Below are 17,342 nucleotides of genomic sequence, written 5' to 3'. Positions count from 1 at the left end.
TTTATGACTAGCCCGGGTGCTGAATGGCTTATTAAAAGAGGCACTTCATCTTATCACACACACATAGCATAGGACTGAGAGACTGTCCTGCCATCACTCCTCAAACACTGAGGATGTGTCCCAATTGGCATTCTATTCCTTATGTAGTGCACTACTTTTGACCAGGGCCCAACCTGAGTCCGCTACTGGAGCCTGAAAGTAAAGCAACACAGTAAATCTGAGAGGTAAAGGTGACACCCTTCCCCCCTCTCAAACTCACAGGAGGTATTCAGACTCCTCTTACAAACGCTTCACTAATCTCAGGTATTCACTGTCAGGATATCCGGCAAATGAGAAGAGTGCAGGTTTGGTGTTAATCCTGAGGGATGAGAGAAACAGAAGACTACTATTCCATCCCTGGAGGATAAAGGAGTGCTTCTTAAAGCACTGCCTGTGATTAGCTGGAGGTATCAGCTCCTTAATGCAGAGGTGAAATGGTTCCTCGTTGGGAAATGAAGTATATTTGAGACCTCATGGGACAGCCTACTTTAGGGAAAAAGACTACAGCATCCCTGAGAGAGTAAGTCAATCCACTGCACATTCTAACAAAGGCAAAAAGCTGTAAGACTGCCCAAGATTAAAATGGAACTTTCCACTACTTACCACAAAAGTTGCCTTGATACTTATGACCAAAACTGAAGTATGATGTAATAAGCAGACACATACAGTATACCGTAGAGGTTTCCCCCAGAAGGCATCCCACCACCAAACAACACAGCAAGAGTACTGTGAGTAGAGCATCTATCAACCTCCAGAAATGAGTGTTTGGCAAAATACAAAGCCTTGAGTCCATAGCTATAAACCAGGCCCAGAGATAATACAGCAGGGACACAGAGTACTGAGAGTGATGAATAAGCCCATGGCTAGTTAGTTTCCTCCATCAGCATGTATCCCCAAAGAGTAATCTTCCCCCTGAGCGCTTGTGAACAGTTTTAAAACCACACTGAGATCGGTTACTCCCAAGCCGAGACAAAAGGTGCTCTCCATAAAGTATTACTGGCGGCTGTCCAACTACAGGTAATATATCTATCACAAGCCACTTAGCGGTTTAGTTTCTAAATTAGGCATCCTTGAAAATGTTCCTAGTCCAAGGCTCTACACTACAGTCAGTGCCACTTGTGACAAGTGACGGTTCATCGACCCTCCAGCCCAGTTCATCTTGATTTACCTGCTCCCTGACATGACAGAGCACATTATACTGTCATTTAGTCATTCTGTTGGTTGAGCACACTCCTTAGTGACCATTATTCTGTGCTCACTGACTCGCATAAGGCGAGTCAGGCAGTCAGGCAGGCAGAGCCCCTTTGATTGCCTGGACAGCCAAGCCATCTACTCCATGGTGTAGTAGAAACCAGTGCTTCGTCCATCACTGAAATAAAGCACTCATAACAGTGACTGTTGTTCCTACTCCTCGCACAGAGCAAGGATGAGTCATAAACAAATGAAAAATAAAAATTGCACTTCTCTTTTTCTACTAGCACAGACTTTGCTGTTAGCTACTTTGAGGAAAACTTTACTTACACCGACTGTGATATGTGGTTGTCTCCCCTAGCTATCTTAAGATGAACACACTAACTGTAAGTCACTCTTGATAAGAGCGTCTGCTAAATGACTAAAATGTAAATGTAATGAGGTCCTACAGAAAGAGAGACTACAAAGAGGAAAGCAGACAACATGATCTGAAGTGTCCTGACCCTCTAATCCCGTGTCAACTGCTTTTGTCACACTGGTCCATTGAAAAGTTTAGGCAATGACAAAAAACGGACACAAATTATGGAGAACAACAATGGCCTGCCTACAGGATCACATGGTGGCAGGCCAACATTAGCATTGTGCTAATCCAGGGAGCTGGTGGCTAAAGGCGGATTACCTCACCAACTCCATACTGCTTCTCCCCAGCACACTGCCCCAGGGACAGCAGGTGGGCTGGACACATAATCCCTCCCTGCTGCCAATAATATCTTATGGACTACAGATCTTTTGATTAGTCTGCATCTGCTCTKATGCCTGCACAGAGACATGCAACATGTAGCAATATGCTAGCGTTGGCTAAAGATGGCACTGGTGAGACTTATTTTTGCATAATAACCTTTCATCACCACTCAGTGCCTTCAAAACATTCACTGTGTGAGATATCAGCAGAATGCAGTAAAATGCTTTAAAAAAAAAGTAACCTTTATTTAACTAGGCAAGTCAGTTAAGAACAAATTCTTATTTACAATGACGGCCTACGTGGGTTAACTGCCTTGTTCAGGGGCATAACGACAGATTTTTACCTTGTCAGCTTGGGGATTCAATCTAGCAACCTTTCGGTTACTGGCCCAATTCTCTAACAACTAGGCTACCTGCTGCCCCTTTGGTGACAAGGCATGCAGTGAATTAATTAACATCAAGCTATTCATACCTTGCTTCTATGGCACATCAATAGATGAGGAGTAAGTTAGACAAATAAGATAAAATTGAGGACTGATGAAAGCAATATTTTTTCTGTGTCTAACCTATCTGACCTGTGATTCACCACTGTGCTCTTGTTTCATACTCAATGCCCACAACAAACATAAAGCCATTCGTTGGTTGTTAAGACCAGAGTGGTTCATTGCAGGCTGTATTTGTGTCTGGAGAGAACAATGGAGAAAAGGAATGTCCTTCTTGTCACCTTTTAGGAGCTGCTGATACAAAAAGGAACAGCACCAATTTCAAGTTCCAAATGTCTCTCCTTTCTTCACCTTGATAGGGTTTACATAGAATATAGGTGAACTACTGTGCTTAGTGCTTTATCCATAGAGATTGGTCTATTATTTATGGATTTACCAACAGTGAGATCAAGGGACAGAGAACAAACCCTCTGATCTCACTTTCTGAATGTACAGTAAGCCTATGTGGGTGAGTGAGATACCAGGATTTGTGTGTACACTACTTTCATCTGTGTCGTGTGGTGRCTCGGAGCTTAATTTAGCTCAATCCCAACGGAACATCTGTGGAAAAATTCTGCCACGCCTTTAGTGTTGTTGAACCCATTCATTAGCAGGTTGGGTAAGAGAAGGAGAGATGTTTCAATCAGGAAAACAACAAAGATTCTCCATGAGAAATAAATAAACAAAACTATAAACACCAATTGCTGAACCTTAAGTCCTAACGTGCCTTCAAGGTATAACTTGTAGATAAGTAAACACCATGTTATCAGTTCTGTTCAACTCCTCCACAGAAGTAAAGCTGTGAGGAACTTGTGTGAGGGCGTGGTCATCTGAGGAGTAGTGCAAGGTGGAGAAGTTAATGATTGTGGATTCACCCTGTGCCTGCCTGCCTGGCAGTGTGACCTGCCTCTGCATGAGTAATAGTCTGAGTCCCAAATGGCACCTTATTCCCTACATAGCGCACTACTTTTGACCAGAGCCCATAGGCCCCTGTCAAAAGTAGTGGCCTATGAAGGGCATAAGGTGCCATTTGGGATACACAAAGTCATCATTGCGGCGAATGGCACAGAACTCAACCACGCGTCTTCTCTTCCTTCGTCTGTCATGAGTCACTCATCACAGGCTTCCTCCTCGCTCACAGCCACAAAACTGTCCAAACTTTCTTCCTCGCCTTCTTCAAACTCCCTCCCTAAATGCTGCTTGCTTTCAAAAGGTGATCAAAAGGACGCCTTACCCTGGCACTTTTCTAGGGTGACACTTCAGAGCAAAAACAGCCTTACATATTAATCATTTATATCTGCTCTACCTGCATTTCCATTTATCTGACATTTAGGAAAAAGCTATTTTTCTTGTTTTGTCAGTAAGCCAATTCATTTCAAGTCAGTGTGTCTGAGCTGTGCACCTCACTGCTGGTGACAGTTTGAGAGGGCCCTGTGCTGGCTGTGGCCATGGTAACAGTGAGGGAAGGTGAGGCTCTTTGTGTGAGAGAGAGCTCAGTAAGCAGACAGGGGGCTGCTGTCTGTGGTCTAGCCGGCGACACACACACACACACACACACGATAAGACCAGAAAGCTTGTCTCCGGACATGCTGTGGCTCCTGTTTCCCTAATCAGCCTGAATCTGAAGCCCACAAACATTCAGACAGAGACAAAAACAACCTGCCAGATAAATCCAGTCATCTCTTTCACTCTGTTCCCTTCTCCTTGAGCCATACATGTTTGAAACCAGCATTCAGCTGCAGCTCAAGCTGCTGTCCACTCCTCTTTTCGAGGATGTATTTTCTTTGTTTAGCCAGGCGAGGCAGTGACGTCAAAAATACTCCTTTGTGTCGAAACGCCTAGAAAGCAGTGCTCCTGTTGTATGCATTCTTTAAGCTGCTCCTGTTGCCAGGAATGACAACATTGAGGCATTTGCTTTTGGAATCAGAGACAGAGTGCGACGAGGGAGAACAATTAGCCATGTGAATTTGACTAAACATAAACAAAGCACAATGGCCCAGTTTAGTGTTACACTATTTGTGTACATAAGTCTGTCCCTGCTTTCTATGACTGTAGAGAGGGAGAGAGAGCTAAAGGTAGCAAGAGAGAGAGAAATTTCAGCAGGTTTCTCTTGTTCAACGGTATTGATTTACAGGTCCGGATGATGACTGAAAGGTGCGACACTGAACAAAAGCCAAAATGAAATGGGAAATTAATTGAGAAATGAATGAGACGAGAGGCTGCAATGAGACAAATGCTCTCTCATCCCAAACAGAGCGGTAGTGAATGATGCATCTGGCCACGAACGTGAGCTGGTCACTTACTCCGCTCGGCTCTTTCATAGGATCAATAGCCCATCTGTGCAGGGGGAGGAGAAGGGAGGATTGGAGGAGGCTGAGCATTGTGCCTTGTTGACATATCTGAAATGAGCTGTGAGAGAGAAGGGAGGATGCCACACAGACAGAGAGTGGTGGATGGTCATTGGGGTTTTAGTTAGTTGTCCAACACAGTAAGTACAGCTAGCTGATGTTAAGGTAGGGCAGGAAGGAAGGAAGGGAGCCATCATCACAACGGCCCTTTCACTGGCCAGGGGGAGGGGGCTGAACGGAAGGGCTTAGGGTTGAATGGCAATGACCTTAACATTGAAGGGGCCTCTCCCGAATAAATGACTATAATTCAGGATGTGTGTGTATGCTTTTAGTGAAAAGCTTAACTGCTATGCCAACACCTGTTCTGGTCTACAGTGGACCCTTTCACTGAGACAGGTGCCTTCCCCACGTTCCAGTCCCACTGGCCAGCTGCTCTCCTTTCAGAGCCCAGACACAGATTCCTCACATGCCTGGGCGTCCACTCAGCAACCAGAACCAATGGTCAGTCAGTCAGTCAGTCAGCTGCCTGCCTGCTGCTAATGAGCCTCTCACAACATCAACTACCCCTCACAGACACGCTTCCAATAGCTCTCAGGACTACTGGGTTTAATAGAAAGTAGTCAGAAACCTCTCTTGGGGAAGAAATTGTATACATTAATTAATGCATTATACTAGCTTAATATATGTGGGTGTCTGAGCATGTGTGTGCATGTGTTCATTTGCAGAGGGGCTGGCAGCTTTACAGCCAGTGCAGCAACTTCTGCACAACACAGATAGATTGGGGGAAGTCAATTAGCTCAACAGGGAGCAGTGCGGTGATGTAGCCAAGGAGTGGAATGGGGTTCGAACAGCTAAGCACAAGCTGTGCCATGGCCAAGCAGACCCTCCCGTGTCCGCTGTGTAACCTTGAATTGGTCATTAGGGTAATCTGCCTATCCATCCACCTCCTAACAGCCCTCATCACTTCCCAGTTCCCACAATCTTAACTCAGACTCTCTCCGCTGTACATTGTCCATTAATCCTGATGTAGTCTGACGTGAGCGCTAGTATGTTTCACAATAAACACCTTATATTAGCCCTTTCACATTACATGCACATGTAGGCACTGGCCATGCTGGGAGGGCTGCCAACTGCTCAGGCTCCAGTGACAGGGCTGGGACTGGCAGCTTGGCCCCAGCATGCTCTCTGTGTGAGGGGCAAGGTGCTCCYCTGCATAACTGGAATGCCTACCACCTTTGTTTGGCCTGAAGAGCTGCCAGATTCCGAGCTGTTTGAATAAGACCTCCTATAGCCATGGACAAGTCTCAGCAAGTCCCAAACCTGCTCTAGGGATGCTTCGTGCACACTTTGTATAAGACCAACAATGTTGATAAAGAGAACTGGGAAGATAAGAGCATTGATGCAGGAATGTTGTAAGCACATTTGGAGAGGCTAGACAAGAATTTTAAGTACTTTCCCTCTTTGAGAGGTGTGAAATTTTGTCCTGAAAAAAGTACATAAACTTACTCACATTTTCATAGCTTAGACCAACAATTAGCATCACCAAGCCCTTACGCCAGTGACCAAGGCATAGAAAATTACTATTTTTCTATGCCCAGTTCCCACTAAGGGAGTTTGACAATAGCAACTGGGCCGTCCAGTCCATGTGGAGAGAGTCTGTGTGAAGGAACTCTGCAGCTGTGCGAAACAGACCGATAACGTTCTCTCAGCGATGTCATCRTCACAGCTGGAAGTCTAAAGCCCCTCAACTTCCTCCCATGAGACCCCATACAATGACATCATCCTGCAATGTCCTGGCTCACATCCATATCACTCCTCTCATGGTACAGGGGGTCTTATGGGAAAACACTTGGAGAACAGTAAGGCTTATGTTCTGCCAAGGAGCTGAATGAGAAAAGATGGTGCCCTAAAGTTAAATGGATGGGTGACTTCAGGTTTCAGCACGCACTGTATATCACGCCATGTGAGTGACACACAAAATGTTCAGTGAGTATACAATACTCTCTTAACCACATACACTCACGCCCAGCCACACTCACACGTAAACACAAGCAAACATCATCACCTTTGCAAGTGTAGACGTTGTTTTACAGTCACACCCACAACAGAAACCTCTTATCAGGGCAATAGAAATATCCTGGTGGTGTAAGTTCCATACAGGTTGACAAAATACAACCTTGTTGGTTTGTTGTTTTAGTGAGGTCATCCATTACAAACAACAAAGGATTAATGCATTCCCCAGGTTACCTGAGTTAGCCTAATTCTGAAAAACCTAATGGAATACAGACCAAGTATTTTTTTATTGACCATATCTGTGTAGGCCATCAAATCAGTGTGTCCATGTACAGTAACGACTACTGTACCAGTTGATTTGGGTGAATGAGCACCATATAGGTCATGGAGTCATTCTGAAGGGCATAGCTATAATTCATACTGTATGTGTAACTGACATGTTAAACTTGAAAAGATCAGTGGACTTTCACACAATGGATCACTTCAAAGTCCATGCACGTGTGAGGAAGTACTGGTTTAGTTTCTCTCAATAGGGATAGCCTACATTGGGATATTTCCATGTCAGGGTGTGTCCACCCTGCCTCTCCTTTACTGTATATCAGGAACTGCCTCTATGTACTAGCTCTGGGGTAGTTTCTCTAGTTTCCCCTAGGTACAGATCTAATAAATCAGCTTCCCCTCCATCAATCCTAACCTGAACCATTAGTGGGAGGAAAATACAAAACTGACCCAAGATCAGTGTCTAGGAGCCACTCCTTTGTATGGGCTACTACTGCCTCAGTGTTTCTAGCCGGATTCTAGACTCCATCATTCCCAGTTCATCAGCTGGAACAGCAATATTCAGCTTTGAGAGGTCTTCACCACCCACCCAGAGAACAGAGTAGAGCAGAGTAGACCAGAGCAGAGGCCTGGGGGATTTCCCTCCGCTAACTAAACCCCCTTCAGCGAAGCACAGTGAACTACGTTGTGTACGTTGTGCTCAGCAATAGACGAAGCACTCCCTTTCACTCCGCATCCCCTTCTGTATCCTCGTGTGCCATACCTACATAAATGTCTTTGGACAACTGTGAGGGTCTATGAAGGCCTCTGTGAAGCGACTAGAGGATGCGTGTGGGGCTGGGGACTGGACATCCTCATTCACTGAGCCATTCATTACTAGTCCGGCTGAACCCACACACAAACAAACACACACGCTTTTTCAAAGGCCCAGCTGCCAGAGCAGGCCTGGCTCACACACACAGAGCTGGGCACCAGTACTCCCCGACCCCATTTAGTCCTTTAAGAGACACTAGATAACTCCCTGGCCAAAAGTGCCTCTATTCTGCGTTCCCATATCAATCTGCACACACAATGGACAGAAGTCAATTCATCTGGCTTTAATGGAGACCAATGCTGCTCACCCAGATTCCCTCCCTCTCTCCACTGTCTCAGACCACATCAATCATCCCCTTTTTTCCCCCTCCAAACTCTTTCCTCACTGCAATAAGCTTTTTGTTTCCTTGCTGCAAACTCTCTTTCCCAGACTGCGGAAGGGATGGAAGGAAGAAGCGGGATGTGAGGAAGGAGAGGGGAAGTAGGAGGTAGCGGAGGCACTGATAATGCTGGTGATTAGGGCTGTCCCAGACTAAAAAAAGAGTCATCCTGTTCTTTTGACCAATAAGTTGATCGAAATGTTTAGACTTATTTTTCCATATATAGACAGACATACCATATGTGTTTGAATAAAATCAACTACATATGCACAGAGCTTGTCTGATGCTTTAGGCACACTGTTTGATTAAATCATTTAGACACAAATGACTCAAGAAAGAGTCCGATGGTCACACAGTTAAAAGAAATTACGGCGAGTGCCTGTGTGATTTGCGCACGTTGTTTCGCTCTCCTCCCTACTGCAGCGAAAAGGCACCACAGTAAGTGTTTGTTGCGCTGTCCATGCTGAAGATGCTACATCATTTCAGCCATTTCGTTTCTTACTTGTTTCTGACTGAAAAGTTCTGTTACCGAAATCCACAATTTGTCTACGAAAAACATTCCATATTCCCTCAACCCTTGCTCTCTTTACGGGAAACATGTAAGTGTCGCATGCATGTGACCAATAGGGCCTGACCTATYGCCTATCATAATCACATCAATWAARTGGTTATAACAAACTCCCAACACAGTAATGTCGACAGCTAAATGGATGCGGAGGACGTGAAAAATAAATTAGAAACGGGAAAATGTTTCCTGGTTGCTCAGGAGGGATAGGGGAAGTCAGATCTGTGGAAGACATTTGACTACTGGATATCTAGAAAAAGGAGGGTATAGGAGCAAGTGTTGCCTGAGTTTTATGTGTGACAAAGAGTAGCAGTTAGATTACAATATTATATTTTTTCTGTCCATTTGGAACAGTGTAAACACTCAATAAGTGTACCAAAGAGTGTTCTAACAAAAMAATAAGATAAAGCCTTTATTACAGCAACTAAAAACAGTTGCAAACATTTGTGAATTGCGGTTTATTTATTGTTTAGGCTAATTATTCAAAGCGCCCTTTGTTATTTAATTTAAAAACTAAAATGCTTGATTTCATTTCAAAGCATGAATGTCTCGTATGCTGTGTAATGGCATGAATGAATGAATGATCTATTGATTGATACAGTAGCCTATATATTGAAAGTAAGTTACGGTATAAAGAGTAAACAGGACTCTTAGGCCTGGTGGTTATACAAGGCTAGTATACAAAGACCACTAATGATAACGACATCACTGATTATTATAATGATGATCTTAATAATAATTGTAAAAATACAAATAAGGAGATCAAGAAAAAGGGGGGCATAGGAGTGAGAGCTGCATGCATTTTATGTGCAATTTTTCTGCCTGTTTAAAACAGTGTAAACAGCACTAAATCAACTTTAAGCAATACCAGACTGTTCTAACGAGAGAAAAAATMCAAGCCTTTATTACAGCATAGTAAAGATTAAAAACAGCCGAATCTGTGAAATTGCTTTATCCGACATTTTGCCTTTGCATGAGGCTTGGTGCTCACGGAATCAGCAGGCTAACAAACAAAACTGAAACAGGCAAAAAAGCAAGATCTCTCTTCTTTCTGTAGATATGGATAATTTATAAAGCCAGGCACATTTAACAGTTCGGCTATTGATTATAAACCAAATGAAATGTTCTGTGTCCTCGTCTCTGCTGCATCTGCCTCCCCCGCATTGTTTTCAATCGCAATACGCTGGTTAACTTTGCTATTATGCACATAGCAACATAGGGAAAGGTGCCAATTCTACAGCGCACTGAAGATTATGTTTCAGAAACGTGGACAGTGACCGTATCCAATGCGGGAGAAAGCGCATTATATAAAATAATTCGATTTATTAGTGTTGCACCATTATTTTTTACATACTATAACCATATACAATTTTTGTATCACAGCATGTCTTAGAATGATGGACTGTGCCATCCCCATGGCCTCCGCAATGGATTAGCCCACAGAGACTGGCGCGAATCAGAAAGGTGTCTTGTGCACCATGAACAATTTTTTTTRCAGTKGACTAAATGGGGTCAGCCCTACTGGTGATGCTGCATCAAAGGGACTTCAGTGTTATTACATGTGTGGGAGATTGGAAAGCCATAAAGAAACGTCAGGGAGCAGAGAAAAAGAGATGAGTAGGCCTATAGCCTGCATCAGCAAAACAGCACAAAGCAATCACCACATCCCAAATTGCACCCTCTTCCCTACATAGTATGCTACTGTTGATGAGATCCCTATAGGCCCTGGTTAAAAGTAGTGCACTTTAACAGGGAAAAGGGTGTCATGTGGGAGACACACCAATTAGACAGTAAGGTCCACGGGACAGCAGAGGAAATCAGAAGTTACAGTAGGCTACCATAGTGTTGGGGAGGCCATCCAGGAAGATTACAGGTAAGGCTACCAAAGTGTTGGGAGGCCCATCCAGGAAGAAGTTACAGTAGGCTACCATAGTGTTGGGGAGGCCCATCCAGGAAGAAGTTACAGTAGGCTACCATAGTGTTGAGAAAACATATCCTGGAATAAGTTATGGGGTAGAACAAACCAATAACTGCCACTGTCAAGACCAGGCCGGAGCACTGTAACATTCCCACAGAGACGACACAGTAGCGTGCGTGTGACACTGCCTTGGTTCACACACATTAACGCAAGATAAATGACTCCATGTATGGGATGGGTTAGGCACGTAAGGCTGCTCTTGCCCTATATCATGGGGATAATAGTTTTTTTTGTATCGTTTGAGTGTTTATTCTCCTTTGCTCATGAGGTATTGAGCTAATTGCCAAGGCCTATGATAAGGATTTTGCCTTCGCCAAACAAGGCTGCGTCCCAAATGGCACCCTATTCTAGAGGTCGACCGATTATGATTTTTCAATGCCGATACCGATTATTGCAGGACCAAAAAAAGCCGATACCGATAAAAAAAAAAATCGGCCGATTTTTAAAAATGTATTTGTAATAATGACAATTACAACAATACTGAAGGAACACTTATTTTAACTTAATATAATACATCAATAAAAATAAATTTAGCCTCAAATAAATAATGTTCAATTTGATTTAAATAATGCAAAAACAAAGTGTTGGAGATGTAAAAGTGCAATATGTGCCATGTAAAAAAGCTAACGTTTGAGTTCCTTGCTCAGAACATGAGAACATATGAAAGTTGGTGGTTCCGTTAAACATGAGACTTCAATATTCCAAGGTAAGAGGTTTTAGGTTGTAGTTAATATAGTATTTATAGGACTATTTCTCTCTATACCATTTGTATTTCATATACCTTTGACTATTGGATGTTCTTATAGGCACTATAGTATTGCCAGTGTAACAGTATAGCTTCCGTAGCTCTCCACGCCCCTACCTGTGCTCGAACCAGGAACACCTCAACAACAGCCACACTCGAAGCAGCGTTACCCATCGCCCCACAAAAGCCGCGGCCCTTGCAGAGCAAGGGGAATAACTACTCCAAGTCTCAGAGCGAGTGACGTTTGAATGTATTAAAGGTTAAAAATGTATACTTCGGTGTATTGATTTTAAGAAAGGCATTGGTGTTTATGGTTAGGTACAGTCGTCCAACGATTGTGCTTTTTTCGCAAATGCGCTTTGTTAAATCATCCCCCAGCGTTGCATCGATTATATGCAACGCAGGACACGCTAGATAAACTAGTAATATCATCAACCATGTGTAGTTATAACTAGTGATTATGATTGATTGATTGTTTTTTATAAGATTAGTTTAATGCTAGCTAGCAACTTATCTTGGCTTCTACTGCATTCGCGTAACAGGCAGTCTCCTTGTGGAGTGCAACGAGAGGCAGGTGGTTATAGCGTTGGACTAGTTAACTGTAAGGTTGCAAGATTGGGTCCCCCGAGCTGACAAGGTGAAAATCTGTCGTTCTGCCCCTGAACAAGGCAGTTAACCCACCGCTCCTAGGCCCTAATTAATCGGCCATTCCGATTAAATCGGTCGACCTCTACCTTATTCCCTATACAATACACTACTTTTCACCAGAGCCTTATGGGCCCTGACCAAAAGTAGGGAATAGGGTGCCATTTGGGACACAGATCAAGACCAGCATACACGGTGGTACAGGCATGTGATTCACAGTTGATTGCAGAAGTGATCAGCCTCAGGTCTGTGCTTGCTCTACTACCCCATGACTCTACATCAGAGCTGGGCCAGGCAGCCTCCAGGGCTTCTGCCTYTTGGCCTGTTGTATTTAAACATTCCTCCCTCCCTCTCCCTGGGTGGAAACACAGCCCATTAGCATCACATGCTGACAGACTGACAGGCAAGTGAAKCCTTTTCATCACAAAGACATGATTCAGCAAATAAAGCTATTATTGTGTTAGTCAAAAGTAGTGGGTCTGTCAGAGAAAAGGGAAATGTTATTGTACGATAGCATATGAAAAGTGTCAAACCTGAAGCAAGGGTGTGGAGGCCACTTATATCAAAGGATCCCATGAGGAAAAGTTTAAGATGAAACTTGGCTAGAGGGGAAGGAGAGAGATGTAGCCATAGATCATTTACACTTATAAGTGGAAGTGTCAATTTGGTGATTCACGCTCTAAAGTAATAAGCTCTTTTTAAAAGCTCATGTTCTATAATAGTTATACATCGTGTTTTCAGTCATATGTAATATCTATCCAGATGTAATGTATATCAAAATAACTTTATTCTTGCTATGCAACTACTGTGAAAAAAATAAAAAGTGCCATGTATTTAAAATGTACATGTAACAACAAAAGAAAAAGCTGTAAAACAACGTTTATTTTTGTCCTTGAAGAGGTGGGTGGTGGTTGAGCAAAACATTTAAAATAATTATAATWWAAAATTAATTTAAAAAAAGCTGTTTTTATGGCCTGTTGCGAAAGAGTGGTGAATCCAGGTGGGTCCCAGGGACGCTGGCAGAACTATCAGTGTCAAAGTGAAAGCAGGCTGGCAAGCCTGGACTGATCTCAGATACTGTACACTAAAGCTGGGACTCACTGGGAGGGGGATCTACTCTGTACAGAATGTATCAAAATGACCTCAGAGAGCTTTGGTATACTGGTGCTTCCTCCAAAATGATCTCACCTGGACAATCCCTTCGTGTGCAATGGTCTGTGTCCTCGGTTTTCACAGTGTGCTAACTAAGCCAATGGAAACACACTCAGTGAACTCCGCTAWGTGTGGATTTTTACTGGGTTAATCAATTGACTAGATCAAAGTGTGTGAGATCGATGGAGAGGTGAAGTGGCTGTCAAATAGCCTAAACCGCCTGTCAGCTGGACCAATAGGATCCTGACAGATGAAGAAAGAAGTAAAGTAGGAGTGGACAGACCTCATGAGGCATCAAAATGTTTTAGAGGATAAAATACCAGTCAGAATAAGTGTGATGTTTTCTAGGCTGAGAAAACAATGTGTTATGAAAACAGAGGCCCCAATCTCTTGGCTATGTTTGGCACTACAGTTTAACAAGCTTACCAAGTCAATAATGTCACTCACATTGTAAGTCACTGACATTGCATGCGTCCCAAATGCCACCCTATTCCCTATACATTGCATTCGTAAAGTATTCAGACCACTTACATTTTTTCACATTTTGTTCCATTACAGCTTTATTATAAAATTGATTAAATTGCCTTTTTCCATCAATCTACACACAATACCCCATAATGCCAAAGCAAAAACAGGTTTAGAATTTTTTGCAAATGTATTAAAAATAAAAKATCTGAAATACCTTATATATTTGTCACATGCGCCTAATACAGCAGGTGTAGACCTTACTGTGAAATGCTTACTTACAAGCCCTTAACCAACAATGCAGTTCAAGAAATAGTTAATAAAGTATTGACTAAATAAACTAAAGTTGATTAAAAAAAGTAACACTTACAAGGCTGTATACAGGGGGTACCGAGTCAATGTGTGGAGGTACAGGTTAGTCGAGGTAATTTGTACATCTACAGTTGAAGTCGGACGTTTACATACACTTAGGTTYGAGMCATTAAAACTCGTTTTTCAACCACTCCACAAATTTCTTGTTAACAAACTATAGTTTTGGCAAGTCGGTTAGGACATCTACTTTGTGCATGACAAGTAATTTTTCCAACAATTGTTTACAGACAGATTATTTCACTTAATCACAATTCCAGTGGGTCAGAAGTTTACATACACTTAGTTGACTGTGCCTTTAAACAGCTTGGAAAACTCCAGAAAATGATGTCATGGCTTTAGAAGCTTCTGATAGGTTAATTGACATAATTTGAGTCAATTGGAGGTGTACCTGGGGATGTATTTCAAGGCTTAACTTCAAACTCAGTGACTCTTTGCTTGACATCATGGGGAAATCAAAGGAAATCAGCCAAGACCTCAGAAAAAGAATTGTAGACCTCCACAAGTCTGGTTCATCTTTGGGAGCAATTCCCAAACGCCTGAAGGTACCACGTTCGTCTGCACAAACAATAGTGCGCAAGTATAAACACCATGGGACCACGCAGCCATCATACCGCTGAGGAAGGAGACGTGTTCTGTCTCCTACATATGAACGTGCTTTGGTGCGAAAAGTGCAAATCAATGCTAGAACAACAGCAAAGGACCTTGTGAAGATGCTGGAGGAAACAGGTACAAAAGTATATACACTGCTCAAAAAAATAAAGGGAACACTTAAACAACACAATGTAACTCCAAGTCAATCACACTTCTGTGAAATCAAACTGTCCACTTAGGAAGCAACACTGAAAATAAACACAGTTGACAGTGAGAGGATGTTTCTTTTTTTGCTAAGTTTATTTGGTCCAAAAATTGACTCCTTCAAGACTGTTGAAAAGCATTCCWGGTGAAGCTGGTTGAGAGAATGCCAAGAGTGTGCAAAGCTGTCATCAAGGGTGGCCACTTTGAAGAAATCAAATACATTTTGATTTGTTTAACACTTTTGTGGGTTACTACATGATTCCATATGTGTAATTGCATAGTTGTGATGTCTTCCCTATTATTCTACAATGTAGAACATTTAAAAAATAAATAAAAACCCTTGAATGAGTAGGTGTTCAAAATGTTGACTGGTACTGTACACAAAGTAAGACCCCCAAGTACTTCAGTCATCTTTCAATGAGGGGTGGGGTGATGTGGTAGTGGTGAAGGGGTATGAGGAACTCAAGTGGCTCAAAACTAAATCTTAATTTTGGCAGCTATTTTACACTGTATGTGACCATGACATCCCCTATATACTGAAGTGCACTACTTCTGACCAGAGCCATAGCGGCCCTTGTCAAAAGTAGTACACTATATAGGAGATAGTGCGCCATTTGGGACATAACCTCTCTCGGGCTCAGACATGGCTCATTGTATATTTATTCCTTGTGTGATTATTTCTCTATTTTTCTCTCTGCATTGTTGGTAAGGGCCTATAAGCATGTCACTGTCAGTCTACACCGGCTGTTTACGAACCATGTGACAAATAAAATGATTCTAAAGTGATTTGGATTTGATGACCTCCGAGTGAATGCGCCGCCAGTTTCTCACCACACTTGTGCCCTTAATCCAATAAAGGAATCTGTCTAATCCCCCCCTCATCCAAGGCAGCGCCACTGCTGACTTCCCCAGCACCCCTACCACCCTGCCCCCTCCCCCTGACCCAAAACCCAGCCAGGCAGGCGCATAGCCTCAGGGCAAAAAGACAGACAGACAGGATGGGAGGATAGGCCAGGGTCCCCTATGCCTGCCCGGATGAAAACACACACACATTAACAAACAGGCACACACACACAGCTATATTTCCATGCAGGCTCACACACACAAACAGACAACCTCAAACGTGCCTCTCCCCTCTCTCTGTCTGTCCCTGATCCTGAGGTCTTAACATTAGATAATTGTTTACATGTGTCATGGTAGGCGACTACAGCTAGAATGGCAGCAAAGTCTGCAAAACCAACAACTACTGAAACATTTCTTCCTCATCACAGCATTGAATCTTTGACTGTTCATTATTATCTGAAACCTATATGCACAATATTACAATTGCATTGTGCCAAATGATGATGCAAGCAAGCAATTGTTTTCTCTTCTGTTTTATGACCTTTTAGAGCTTGAGTCTCATTGGTAGCTGCCAGACTTCTGCCAGTTGGGCCAATTTGAATRCAGTTATGGGAAATAAAGCAACTGAATTCATGAAAGATTTGCATGTATAAACAACACCCCCAATGGCTGTTGTGTCATCATACTGTATCATAATATACCACACATATCTACCCGGAGGATATTACATTCAGAAATATACAATCATATTTGGATCAAAATAAATACATTTGGCTAATCTAGAGGAATAAAGTTGACATGAGTGAAATATGTTAAACATTTTCAATACCATAGGCTGGGTAGGTGAGGCAGTGGTATTCAACCTTTTTCAGCAGGGGACCAAATTTCTACTCCATTTTTTMGGGGAAATAATATATTGTGACCCCACCCTACCCTACCCCAAATATGACAACCTTAAAACCGGTACATATCGATTTTTACATCAACAAATAACATTCAATTCATGTTTTTAATTTCTTATCAAAATGAAAAGGAACCAATAAATACAATAAAAAATATTTAAATTATCTTTATCAAAAACGTTTGTATATTGTCCCATATAATAATATGTCCTATTAATTTTTTGTTAAGGATTTAAGTCACCACCACTTCCTTTACCTATAATTTTGCTTCACCTGTTTATTTTTTTTTAAATTTTACTAGGCAAGTCAGTTAAGAACCAATTCTTATTTTCACTGACGGCCTAGGAACAGTGGGTTAACTGCCTGTTCAGGGGCAGAACGACAGATTTGTACCTTGTCAGCTCGGGGATTTGAACCTTTCGGTTACTAGTCCAACGCTCTAACCACCAGGCTACCCTGCCGCACCTGTGAGTACAAAGGCCTTACAAAGGAAGGACACACCTACAGGATATGTTTACATATATACTTTCCAACTGAAACTTGTTATTTCTGGTTAGTTCCTATAGTGTGACCCATAGACAAGACACATGCAGC

The 17,342-nt window shown here is 42.6% G+C and overlaps 1 protein-coding gene across 2 annotated transcripts in view; it reads right to left on the bottom strand.

The window, feature by feature from the left end:
• The window catches only part of LOC111982841 (TNF receptor-associated factor 4), a 43,207-nt gene that overhangs the window by 24,919 nt on the left and 946 nt on the right, over positions 1-17,342 (bottom strand). The gene's annotated exons all lie outside the window — the stretch shown is intronic.

This window comes from Salvelinus sp. IW2-2015, linkage group LG22 (genome assembly GCF_002910315.2).
Source record: "Salvelinus sp. IW2-2015 linkage group LG22, ASM291031v2, whole genome shotgun sequence".
Classification (NCBI taxonomy): domain Eukaryota; kingdom Metazoa; phylum Chordata; class Actinopteri; order Salmoniformes; family Salmonidae; genus Salvelinus; species Salvelinus sp. IW2-2015.
The sequence above is the reverse complement of the archived record's forward strand: the minus strand, read 5'-3'. Positions and strand labels throughout refer to the sequence as shown.